Genomic DNA, 14,051 nt, shown 5'->3' on the forward strand with positions numbered 1-14,051 from the left:
ACCAGCGAGTTTCATTGTTTAAAAGGTACAACAACAGAGGGATTCGACTTTACAGGATATGAGGGGACAGAATTAGGTTAGGAGGTGGTGTTTGGAATCCAGCTGTACAGTATTTTAAGGGCAATATTCCGATGGCAGTTTGCAGAAAGTAGCACGCTCCTGCGCATAGATATGCGCAGGAATATATATTAATATCACACTATGTACTGTACTCTTGATATTCGTAGGGAACCCAGTGGAAGACATCTGCAAGTGCACCTGGACCAGGCATCGCCCACCTATTCAAACCAACCTATGACCCCTCATGTACTGTAAATGACCAGCCCTTTAACCTATGGATGAAGAGATTACAGTTTCCTTTGTTTCATGCTTTGGACCATTGTATAAAACCAAGCCTCCTGGCTGGCCTCAGTCTCTTTCTCTGAAGGTCATCTATTCAGATTGACTGACTGAGGACCGGAATCCGGGTTGCGCAGGCGAACAAACGTATGTATCCATTGATTGTAGCCTCTTATGTGATTGTATTATTGTTGTAACCCCCTTTTGAGTAAATATATGTTGGTGGGTTGGATCCCAACATTTTATATACAATTGGTGTCGTATTCCTTTCCTGCTAGGGGTTATAAAGTGTTTTCCGCCTCAGTAGTGTAGCTACTCTGTACTTACAGTGTGACGGCGTGCTTATGCAACGTGTACGCATCTGTTAGGAGTTTTACACACACACGCTAAGCGGTCGCAGCGGCCTGAACAGATATATATTTAAGGTATTGCTTTTTCTTCCTGAAAGTTAAACAGCTTTAACAGGTGTACAGTATTTGTGCAAATTAGATCACACACACGGGAGCAACGCAATGTAGTGATACATTGCGCTGCCATACACTTTGCACAATATATCGTACAACAGCACAACATCTCATTACAAGCCACATGTAACTGCATACTGTCATCCCCGGGATCAGCCCATCTGACGTACAATACATCAGATGGGAGGACCTTGGAAACAACCACCGGGCACATGCAATCGCGAGTACACACTTTGTAATATGTACAATATATCATTCCATTCCACGTTAGAACATATGGAGGGTCATTCCGAGTTGATCGCTCGCTAGCAACTTTTTGCTGTGCTGCGATCAGGTTAAAACTCTGCAAAACTGCGCATGCACCGCAATACGCAGGCGCGTCGTACGGGTACAAAGAGGATCGTTGCTGTGTGATGAATTTAACGAAGAATCCATTCGCACAGCTGGTCGCAAGGTGATTGACAGAAAGAGGGTGTTTATGGGTGTCAACTGACCGTTTTCCAGGACAAAAAATTCTGAAGTGATCACAGCGGTTGAGTAAGTCCAGAGCTACTCAGAAACTGCAACAATTTTTTTTTTGTGCCATCGGCTGCAAAAGCGTTTGCACACTTGCAAAGCGAAACTACACTCCCCCATAGGCGGAGACTATCTGATCACAGCACAGCAAAAAGTTACTAGCGAGCGATCAATTCGGAATGACCCCCATTGTACGAAGAATCACCTAATGTGTACCCAGCTTAAGACATTTTATGGTACATGCAGCCATGCAACCGTCGGCTTATAACTTATAAGGCGGGTACCTGTCTTGTGTAGAGTAGACATGGAATTTACATTTAGTGTGGGATGCTCTAATCTTAAAAATGCAGTCAAAACTCACAAACTACTATTTTTGAAGGTATGCCGCAATCCCCATATGCATAAAAGTGGGCAAATATTGGAGATATCCGCTGTGGACCACCAGCACTGCAGTCCCGATAGAATGCTATGGGGCTGCGATGTGCTGGTATGCACCAAGCTCTGGAAAGCGACACTTTCTAGAGCTTTTTCCCAATAGGCAATGTGGGTTGCCTATAGAAGCCTATAAGCTTCTATTCACAGTTTCCCAACCCTCCACCTCCCAGCCGTACAGATGCCTTCTACCCGCAGAAGCACAGAGAACATCAGTGGCTGAGTTTCATCTCAGGAGAGCAGGGGTTAAAGTGAGCCACAAAAGGGCGGAACTGCGTTCCGTCCATTCCACTTGGAGACGGAATGCAGTTCCGCCTCACCTAACCCGATGTGTGCCCGGCACCTGCTTGTAACACAAGCACAGCGGGCGCCCGGCATCTCCCTGCGGCTCTCTCTCCACAACGGAAGCCAGCGGCAGGAGCTCAAAACTGAGCTCTGGCTTCCGGCTCTGTCAGTGTGCGCTATGGAAGAGACGTCATGACGTCTCTCTCATAGTTCGGAGGAGCGGACGCCGGGAGGACTGCTGCGATCGGATGCGGCAGTGGGGCTTGGTAAGTATGGTGTGTTTTTTTTTTTTTAAACATGTGTGAGCGTATTAACGGCTCGTCTACTGGGGGCAAGCTACAAGGGGGCAAACTACTGGTGGGGGGGGGGGGGGACTACTGGGGGCTAACTACTGAGAGTAAACTACAAGGGGGCTAGATACTGGGGGCAAACTACAAGGGGCTAGATACTGGGGGCAAACTACAAGGGGGCAAGCTACTGGGGGTAAACTACAAGGGGGGTAGATACTGGGGGCAAACTACAAGGGGACAAACTACAGGGGCATAACTACAGGGGTGCATTACTACTGGGGGCATAACTACAGGGGCATTACTACTTGGGGGCAAATTACTGGAAGCATAGATAAATACAGGGGCTAAACTATTGGGGGCATTACTACTTGGGGGCTAAAAACTACAAGGGGACAAAACTACTGGGGACAAACTACATGGGCGCATTACTACTGGGGCATACCTACAGGGGCATTACTACTTGGGAGCTAAACTACAGGGGGGCATAACTACAGGGGCTAAACTACTGGGGACATTACTACCTGGGGCAAACTACATGGGACTAAACTACAGAGCCTAAACTACTGGGGACATTACTGCAGGGGCTAAACTACAGAGGGCATTACCACTGAGAGGCTAAACTAAAGTGGGGGTAAACTACTGGGGTCATAACTGCAGGGGCATTACCACTGGGGGCTTAACGACTGGGAGCAATAACTACAGGGGCTTAACGACTGGGGGCATTACTACAGGTGACATTACTACTGGGGCAATACCATTAAGGGCATTACTAATGGGAGCACTACTGAGGGCATTGTAAAGGGGGCACTTCATAAGGGGCCTCACACCTGGGGACATAAGGGGCACTACTACTGGGGGCACTGCATAAGGGGCACTACCAGAACAGTGGACATTGCATAAGGAGCACTACTACTCTACTGTGAGCATTGTAAAAGGGGCGCTACTGCTGTGGGCATTGCGTTTTACGGGGTGCTACTACTGTGGGCATTATGTATATTAGGGGTGCTACTACTGTGGGCATTATTACTATTGTGTGACCATGTCCCTTTCTTTTTGAGACCACACCCTTTTTGGGGCGCACGCAATACCTTTATTACATGGGTGCCGGAGGGAGGGGGTGAGTTCCACCACCTCTCTAGGACCACTTTAAGCACTGCACGAGAGGATAATCATTTTGCGGCACTGCAATAATAAGCTCCCGGATCAACAGTGGCTGGAACAGGAGCCTTCCTAAGGAGGATATGGGTTGGGGATGGAATCCCAGAGGTCAGTATACCGACACCAAGATCCTGGCCGTGAGAATGCCAGCAGCAGGGCAAGCGCTAGAAAGCCCCTTGCGGTCGCCACAGGTTCTATTCCCACTCTATGGGTGTCGTGGAAAACCACCAGTGGGAATAGCTCTGGCGCAGCTGTCGGCATTCTCGGCGGTCGGGATACTAACTACATCCTGAACATATTTTATTCCTTCCTTTGTGACTACTAAAGTACCTTTATTGATTAATTTGCACTTTTTTTGTGATATTTAGTTTATATAGTGTTGGCGACACTTTTTGTCAAAAGGTCAGAAAGGCTGCTCTTAATATATGCGCACAGTTGGACAAATTACATATCATGCATTTGATAATAGGAATTTAATACCTACCGGTAGTTCCTTTTCTCCAAGTCCGTAGGGTATACTGGGATGGTGGCAGGCTCCAATGGACCCCATCTATACCCCCATGGTAACTCTTACCATCCCAGTATCCCCTAGGGCGTGAGTGAAATTATATCAGACTAGATCAGAAGATTCTAATTTTCTTTTTTATTAAGGATAATTCTTTTTCTTTTATTCAAGTGCTTGTTATTAGCAAACTTTAAACACCTCCCAACTGTCCCAATTTTGGTGGGACAGTCATGTTTTTTAGGCACTGTCCAGCCATACCACCTGCGGCATACTTGCCTACTTTTGAAAACTAGTTTCAGGGAGATTCCAGGTGGCAGCAAAATACGCTGCACTTTTGGGTGGGGGGGGTGGGGGGAGGGGTGGCTGTCATGCTCCGCCAAAAGGCTTGTCTATGGGCGTATTTATTGCCAATCACGGGGGTGTCCTACAATTGCAGATGAAAACTATAGTGCTAAAAGCAGCGGGGGGGGGGGGGGGGGGGGGGGGGGAGTAATAAAACAGGTACATAAGAGTAAAAGTAGGTGCACTATATATTAAGGTACTGTGTACTGCACATTTGTGAGAAGTGACGGACAAATAGAAAACCCCCAATATATACACTGGTGTGCGAGTGCGTGGTTTATAGATAGATAATGATGACTCGGGGTTGCCCAGCACTATACCTGCTACAATATACACAGCAGGTAGCACAGCAACTGTCAACAGCTATGCAGACAGAGCCGTCCAATAGGGATAAGTGCAGATGGTGTGCCCACATGAAAAGTGGGCAGTGTGCAAGGCACCGCCTTCCCTACCCTAGTTACGGCCCTGCACACAGCACCATAATATATTACATTATACACAGCCCCCTCCCCCATATTACACCCAGTACACACAGCACCATATTACATTACACACAGCATACACAGCCCCCCTCCATATTACACCCAGTACCACATTACATTTTCTCTATCGTCCTAAGTGGATGCTGGGGTTCCTGAAAGGACCATGGGGAATAGCGGCTCCGCAGGAGACAGGGCACAAAAAAGTAAAGCTTTACTAGGTCAGGTGGTGTGCACTGGCTCCTCCCCCTATGACCCTCCTCCAGACTCCAGTTAGATTTTGTGCCCGAACGAGAAGGGTGCAATCTAGGTGGCTCTCCTAAAGAGCTGCTTAGAGAAAGTTTAGTTTAGGTTTTTTTCTTTACAGTGAGTCCTGCTGGCAACAGGATCACTGCAACGTGGGACTTAGGGGGAAAGTAGTAAACTCACCTGCATGCAGAGTGGATTTGCTGCTTGGCTACTGGACACCATTAGCTCCAGAGGGATCGAACACAGGCCCAGCCGTGGAGGTCCGGTCCCGGAGCCGCGCCGCCGACCCCCTTGCAGATGCTGAAGCGTGAAGAGGTCCGGAAACCGGCGGCTGAAGACTCCTCAGTCTTCATAAGGTAGCGCACAGCACTGCAGCTGTGCGCCATTTTCCTCTCAGCACACTTCACTGGGCAGTCACTGAGGGTGCAGAGCGCTGGGGGGGGGCGCTCTGAGAGGCAAATATAAACCTTATACAAGGCTAAAAATACCTCACATATAGCCCATAGGGGCTATATGGAGATATTTAACCCCTGCCTGACTGGAAAAATAGCGGGAGAAGAACCCGCCGAAAAAGGGGCGGGGCCTATCTCCTCAGCACACGGCGCCATTTTCTGTCACAGCTCCGCTGGTCAGAACGGCTCCCAGGTCTCTCCCCTGCACTGCACTACAGAAACAGGGTAAAACAGAGAGGGGGGGCACATTAATGGCTATATATATATATATTAAAGCAGCTATAAGGGAGCACTTAATATAAGGATATCCCTTGTATATATAGCGCTTTGTGGTGTGTGCTGGCAGACTCTCCCTCTGTCTCCCCAAAAGGGCTAGTGGGTCCTGTCTTCATTAGAGCATTCCCTGTGAGTTTGCGGTGTGTGTCGGTACGTGGTGTCGACATGTATGAGGACGATATTGGTGTGGAGGCGGAGCAATTGCCAAATATGCAGATGTCACCCCCCAGGGGGTCGACACCAGAATGGATGCCTTTATTTGTGGAATTACGTGATGGTTTATCTTCCCTTAAACAGTCAGTTGAGGACATGAGGCGGCCGGACAATCAATTAATGCCTGTCCAGGCGCCTCAAACACCGTCAGGGGCTGTAAAACGCCCTTTGCCTCAGTCGGTCGACACAGACCCAGACACGGGCACTGATTCCAGTGACGACGGTAGAAATTCAAACGTATTTTCCAGTAGGGCCACACGTTATATGATTTTGGCAATGAAGGAGACGTTACATTTAGCTGATACTACAGATACCGTAAAACAGGGTATTATGTATGGTGTGAAAAAACTACAAACAGTTTTTCCTGAATCAGAAGAATTAAATGACGTGTGTGATGAAGCGTGGGTTGCTCCTGATAAAAAGTTGATAATTTCAAAAAAGTTATTGGCATTATACCCTTTCCCGCCAGAGGTTAGGGCGCGCTGGGAAACACCCCCTAAGGTGGACAAGGCGCTCACACGCTTATCCAAACAAGTGGCGTTACCCTCTCCTGAGACGGCCGCACTTAAGGATCCATCAGGTAGAAAGATGGAAGTTATTCAAAAGAATATATACACACATGCAGGTGTTATACTACGACCAGCTATAGCAACTGCCTGGATGTGCAGTGCTGGAGTAGTTTGGTCAGAATCCCTGATTGAAAATATTGATACCCTAGATAGGGACAATGTTTTACTGTCGTTAGAACAAATAAAGGATGCATTTATCTATATGCGTGATGCACAGAGGGATATTTGCACACTGGCATCTCGGGTGAGTGCTATGTCCATTTCAGCCAGAAGAGCCTTATGGACACGACAGTGGACAGGCGATGCGGATTCAAAACGTCACATGGAGGTTTTGCCGTATAAAGGGGAGGAGTTATTTGGAGTTGGTCTATCAGACTTGGTGGCCACGGCTACTGCCGGGAAATCCACTTTTTTACCTCAAGTCACTCCCCAACAGAGAAAGGCACCGACCTTTCAACCGCAGCCTTTTCGCTCCTACAAAAATAAGAGAGCAAAGGGCTTGTCGTACCTGCCACGAGGCAGAGGAAGAGGGAAGAGACACCAACAGGCAGCTCCTTCCCAGGAACAGAAGCCCTCCCCGGCTCCTGCAAAAACCTCAGCATGACGCTGGGGCCTCTCAAGCGGACTCGGGGACAGTGGGGGGCCGTCTCAAAAATTACAGCGCGCAGTGGGCTCACTCGCAGGTAGACCCCTGGATCCTGCAGATAATATCTCAGGGGTACAGGTTGGAATTAGAGACGGATCCTCCTCATCGTTTCCTGAAGTCTGCCTTACCAACCGTCTCTTCCGAAAGGGAGAGGGTGTTGGAAGCCATTCACAAGCTGTACGCTCAGCAGGTGATAGTCAAAGTACCCCTATTACAACAAGGAAAGGGGTATTATTCCACTCTATTTGTGGTACCGAAGCCGGATGGCTCGGTAAGGCCTATTTTAAATCTGAAGTCCTTGAACCTCTACATAAAAAAGTTCAAGTTCAAGATGGAGTCACTCAGAGCAGTGATAGCGAACCTGGAAGAAGGGGACTTTATGGTATCCTTGGACATCAAGGATGCGTATCTACACGTTCCGATTTACCCCGCACACCAGGGGTACCTCAGGTTCATTGTTCAAAACTGTCACTATCAGTTTCAGACGCTGCCGTTCGGATTGTCCACGGCGCCTCGGGTCTTTACCAAGGTAATGGCCGAGATGATGATTCTTCTTCGAAGAAAAGGCGTATTAGTTATCCCATACTTGGACGATCTCCTAATAAGGGCAAGGTCCAGAGAACAGCTGGAGACAGCTTTAGCACTATCTCAAGAGGTGCTAAGACAACACGGGTGGATTCTGAATATTCCAAAATCCCATTTAATCCCGACAACTCGTCTGCTGTTCCTAGGAATGATTCTGGACAGGTTCAGAAAAAGGTTTTCCTTCCAGAGGAAAAAGCCAAGGAGTTATCCGATCTGGTCAGGAACCTCCTAAAACCAGGAAAAGTGTCAGTACATCAATGCACAAGAGTCCTGGGAAAAATGGTGGCTTCTTACGAAGCAATTCCATTCGGCAGATTCCATGCAAGAATATTCCAAAGGGATCTGTTGGACAAATGGTCAGGGTCGCATCTGCAGATGCACCTGCGAATAACCCTGTCACCAAAGACAAGGGTGTCACTTCTGTGGTGGTTGCAGAAGGCTCACCTATTAGAAGGCCGCAGATTCGGCATTCAGGATTGGATCCTGGTGACCACGGACGCCAGCCTGAGAGGCTGGGGAGCAGTCACACAAGGAAGAAACTTCCAGGGAGTATGGACGAGTCTGGAAAAGTCTCTTCACATAAACATTCTGGAACTAAGAGCAATCTACAATGCTCTAAGCCAGGCGGAACTTCTCCTGCAAGGAAAGCCGGTGTTGATTCAGTCGGACAACATCACGGCGGTCGCCCATGTAAACAGGCAGGGCGGCACAAGAAGCAGGAGTGCAATGGCAGAAGCTGCCAAGATTCTTCGCTGGGCGGAGAATCACGTGATAGCACTGTCAGCAGTGTTCATCCCGGGCGTGGACAACTGGGAAGCAGACTTCCTCAGCAGACACGATCTTCATCCGGGAGAGTGGGGTCTACATCCAGAAGTCTTCAACATGTTAATAGACCGTTGGGAAAGACCAATTGTAGACATGATGGCGTCTCGCCTCAACAAGAAACTGGACAAATATTGCGCCAGGTCAAGAGATCCACAGGCAATAGCTGTGGACGCACTGGTAACTCCTTGGGTGTACCAGTCAGTGTATGTGTTTCCTCCTCTGCCGCTCATACCAAAGGTATTGAAGATCATACGGCAAAGAAGAGTAAGAACAATACTAGTGGTTCCGGATTGGCCGAGAAGGACTTGGTATCCGGAACTTCAAGAGATGCTCACGGACGAACCGTGGCCTCTACCTCTGAGAAGGGACCTGCTACAGCAGGGTCCCTGTCTTTTTCAAGACTTACCGCGGCTGCGTTTGACGGCATGGCGGTTGAACGCCAGATCCTAAAAGGGAAAGGCATTCCAGAAGAAGTCATTCCTACCTTGATTAAGGCACGGAAGGAAGTCACCGTGAAACATTATCACCGCATTTGGCGAAAATATGTAGCGTGGTGCGAGGATCGGAGGGTTCCGACGGAGGAATTCCAACTGGGTCGTTTCCTACATTTCCTGCAATCAGGATTATCTATGGGTCTCAAATTGGGATCCATTAAGGTTCAAATTTCGGCCCTGTCAATATTCTTCCAAAAAGAATTGGCCTCTGTCCCTGAGGTCCAGACCTTTGTCAAGGGAGTACTGCATATACAGCCTCCTGTGGTGCCTCCGGTGGCACCGTGGGATCTAAATGTAGTTTTAGATTTCCTCAAATCCCATTGGTTTGAACCATTGAAAAAGGTGGATTTGAAATATCTCACATTGAAAGTGACTATGTTACTAGCCCTGGCCTCTGCCAGGAGAGTATCTGAATTGGCGGCTTTATCTTATAAAAGTCCTTATCTAATCTTCCATTCGGATAGGGCAGAACTGCGGACTCGTCCGCATTTTCTCCCTAAAGTGGTATCAGCATTTCATCTGAACCAACCTATTGTGGTGCCTGCGGCCACTAGCGACTTGGAGGACTCCAAGTTGTTGGACGTTGTCAGAGCCTTAAAAATATACATTGCAAGGACGGCTGGAGTCAGAAAATCTGACTCGCTGTTTATATTGTATGCACCCAACAAGTTGGGCGCACCTGCTTCTAAGCAGTCGATTGCTCGTTGGATTTGTAACACAATTCAACTTGCACATTCTGTGGCAGGCCTGCCACAGCCTAAAACTGTAAAAGCCCACTCCACAAGGAAGGTGGGCTCATCTTGGGCGGCTGCCCGAGGGGTCTCGGCATTACAACTCTGCCGAGCAGCTACGTGGTCGGGGGAGAACACGTTTGTAAAATTTTACAAATTTGATACCCTGGCAAAGGAGGACCTGGAGTTCTCTCATTCGGTGCTGCAGAGTCATCCGCACTCTCCCGCCCGTTTGGGAGCTTTGGTATAATCCCCATGGTCCTTTCAGGAACCCCAGCATCCACTTAGGACGATAGAGAAAATAAGAATTTACTTACCGATAATTCTATTTCTCGGAGTCCGTAGTGGATGCTGGGCGCCCATCCCAAGTGCGGATTATCTGCAATACTTGTACATAGTTATTGTTAACTAATTCGGGTTATTGTTAAGGAGCCATCTTTAAGAGGCCCTTTCTGTTGTCATACTGTTAACTGGGTTTAGATCACAAGTTGTACGGTGTGATTGGTGTGGCTGGTATGAGTCTTACCCGGGATTCAAAATGCCTCCCTTATTGTGTATGCTCGTCCGGGCACAGTACCTAACTGGAGTCTGGAGGAGGGTCATAGGGGGAGGAGCCAGTGCACCCCACCTGACCTAGTAAAGCTTTACTTTTTTGTGCCCTGTCTCCTGCGGAGCCGCTATTCCCCATGGTCCTTTCAGGAACCCCAGCATCCACTACGGACTCCGAGAAATAGAATTATCGGTAAGTAAATTCTTATTTTACACAGCCCCCCATTTTACAACCAGTACCATATTAAATTGTATTATGCACAGCACACACAGTCCCTCCCCCACACCCATATTACACCCAATAGCACATTATATTACATTTTACACAGCCCCCCCCCCCCCCATATCTCACACAGTGCCACATCCCATTACATTTTAGAACCCCCATATTACATCCAGTACCACATTTTTTTATACACAGCCCCCCTCCCCATATTACACTGCATTACACTATGCACAGCGTACACCCCCTCCAGTATTACACCCAATAGCACATTATATAAAATTTCACACAGCCCCCCCCCCCCCATCATATTACACACAGTACCAACACAGCCACCTCTCCCCCATATTACACTGCATTATGCACGGCGTACACCCCCTCCCGTATTACACCCAATAGCACATTATATTACATGATACACAGCCCCCCCACCATATTACACACATTAGAACATTACATTTTACAAACTCACCCATATTACATCCAGTGACATTACAGTATACACAGCCCCCCCATAACGCCCAGTACGTACTGCCCCCACCTGGCTTTGTTGCTCCCTCCTGTGAAGAGCAGGGAGCCAGCCCGGGCCAGTGTGGTGAGGGAAAGCCACATCAGGAACCAGGATTCGGAAGAGAAAAGCTGGGCCGATGCACGCACGCACCCACTGTGAGTGTGGTGGGCGGGGCCAGCCACTGTGAAGCAAAGCCCTGCTCCACTCACTGTACATGCGGCTGCTCTGCTTACATTGCTGCCGCTCAGAATGCCCTGCTCTCAGACTGCACACAGCAGGACGCCCACCGCTGCTCACAACCCCACGGTGGCTGGCCATGATGTCTTTGGCGCAGGCTCCATCCCCCGCATTTCCGGATTTGCGCAGACCGGATTTACGGGGATAACAGTTGAAAACCGGGAGGCAGCAAATGTTTGCGGGGCAGCGGGAGGCTCATTTAAAAATCGGGAGCCTCCCGCTGAATGCGGGAGGGTAGGCAAGCCTGACCTGCGGGCTTCAGTGTCCTGCGGTGAGGGGGTTTCTTTCATTCCCTGCACTGCTTTGCAAAGCAGCGGTGAATAGATGCACAATGTCTGTTCACAGGAAAAAGGGACTGGGAGCATATCCAGCAGCTTCCAGTGTGCTGGGCATGCCACAGTGATCTATGGTATGGCATTTCTCACAAGGCAAGTCCCTCCTTTCATTTTACAAAGGTTGGAGGGTATGCTTTAACGTAACCACTTTTTCCAAAAACTGCTCAGAAATGGTCAGGGTTTTTTATGATTGAATTAGGTTAACAACATCTACTTAAAACTTATTAACACGATTTTATTTAAAAACAGTTTTGTTTTTTTACATTTGTGAAATATAAATTTTTACAAACATTGGTTCCTGATATATCGGATCACCGATCATTGGAACATCACAACATTGGGGATTTGCTTTTCCCGGTGGCTGCTCGTATTTGCAGCCACTGGGTGTACACAGGAAAGATGAGAGCTGATTTACATTTCCCTTTCTCTGAAGCCACGGGGTGGGTGGGGACGCCAGGCTACCCGATCAGCACTGGGGAGGGGACCAGGAAGCAGAGTGGCCGAGAGGACCTGCTGATAGTGGCAGCTGCTGGAAGACCATATTCCAGAAGCTGCCCAGTAGCCTGTCTGGTCGCAGCAGACGACACCATGTCATGGAAAGGCCTGCCTGGCTTGATCACATCTGCTACAACCATGTCAGGTAAGTGGTTAAAGGACAAAAATAAGATTTTAAACCTACCGGTAAATCTTTTTCTCCTAGTCCGTAGAGGATGCTGGGGACTCCGTAAGGACCGTGGGGAATAGACGGGCTCCGCAGGAGACATGATCACTAAAAATAACTTTAGATATGGGTGTGCACTGGCTCCTCCCTCTGTGTCCCTCCTCCAGACCTCAGTTAGAGAAACTGTGCCCAGAGGAGACGGACAGTACGAGGAATGGATTTTTGTTAATCTAAGGGCAAGATTCATACCAGCCCACACCATCCACACCGTATAACCTGGAATATACGCAACCAGTTAACAGTATGAAACAAACCAGCATCAGCCCGAGACTGATCAAAACTGTAACATAACCCTTATGTAAGCAGAAACTATATACAAGTCTTGCAGAATTTAGTCCGCACTGGGATGGGCGCCCAGCATTCTCTACGGACTAGGAGAAAAAGATTTACCGGTAGGTTTAAAATCTTATGTTCTCTTACTTCCTAGAGGATGCTGGGGACTCCGTAAGGACCATGGGGATTATACCAAAGCTCCAAAACGGGCGGGAGAGTGCGGATGACTCTGCAGCACCGATTGAGCAAACATGAGGTCCTCATCAGCCAGGGTATCAAACTTGTAGAACTTTGCAAAGGTGTTTGAACCCGACCAAGTCGCCGCTCGGCAAAGCTGTAATGCCGAGACACCTCCGGCAGCCGCCCACGAAGAGCCCACCTTCCTAGTGGAATGGGCCTTTACAGAATTTGGTAACGGCAATCCAGCCGTAGAATGAGCCTGCTGAATCGTGTTACAGATCCAGCGAGCAATAGTCTGCTTAGAAGCAGGAGCGCCAACCTTGTTGGCTGCATACAGGACAAACAGTGCCTCTGTTTTCCTAACCCGAGCCGTTCTGGCCACATACATTTTCAATGCCCTGGCCACATCAAGGGACTCGGAATCCTCCAAGTCCCGCGTAGCCACAGGCACCACAATAGGTTGGTTCATATAAAAAGATGAAACCACCTTAGGCAAAAATTGAGGACGAGTCCGCAACTCCGCTCTATCCACATGGAAAACCAGATAGGGGCTTTTGTGAGATAAAGCCGCCAATTCAGACACTCGCCTTGCCGATGCCAAGGCCAACAACATGACCACTTTCCAAGTGAGATACTTTAATTCCACCGTTTTAAGAGGCTCAAACCAGTGAGACTTAAGGATCCGCAACACCACGTTAAGGTCCCAGGGTGCCACTGGAGGTACAAAAGGAGGCTGGATATGCAGCACTCCCTTCACAAAAGACTGTACTTCTGGAAGAGAAGCCAATTCCTTCTGAAAGAAAATGGATAGGGCCGAAATCTGAACCTTAATGGAGCCTAATTTTAGGCCCAAATTCACTCCAGTCTGTAGGAAGTGAAGGAAATGGCCCAGATGGAATTCTTCCGGAGGAGCATTCATGGACTCACACCAAGATACATACTTCCGCCATATACGGTGATAATGTTTTGCTGTCATGTCCTTCCTAGCCTTTATCAGAGTATGAATGACCTCATCCGGAATGCCATTTTCCGCTAGGATCCGGCGTTCAACCGCCATGCCGTCAAACGCAGCCGCGGTAAGTCTTGGAACAGACAGGTCCTCTCTGAGAGGAAAAGGCCACGGATCTTCTGTGAGCATTTCCTGCAGATCCGGATACCAGGCCCTTCGAGGC

Source organism: Pseudophryne corroboree, chromosome 6 (genome assembly GCF_028390025.1).
Source record: "Pseudophryne corroboree isolate aPseCor3 chromosome 6, aPseCor3.hap2, whole genome shotgun sequence".
Taxonomy (NCBI): Eukaryota; Metazoa; Chordata; class Amphibia; order Anura; family Myobatrachidae; genus Pseudophryne; species Pseudophryne corroboree.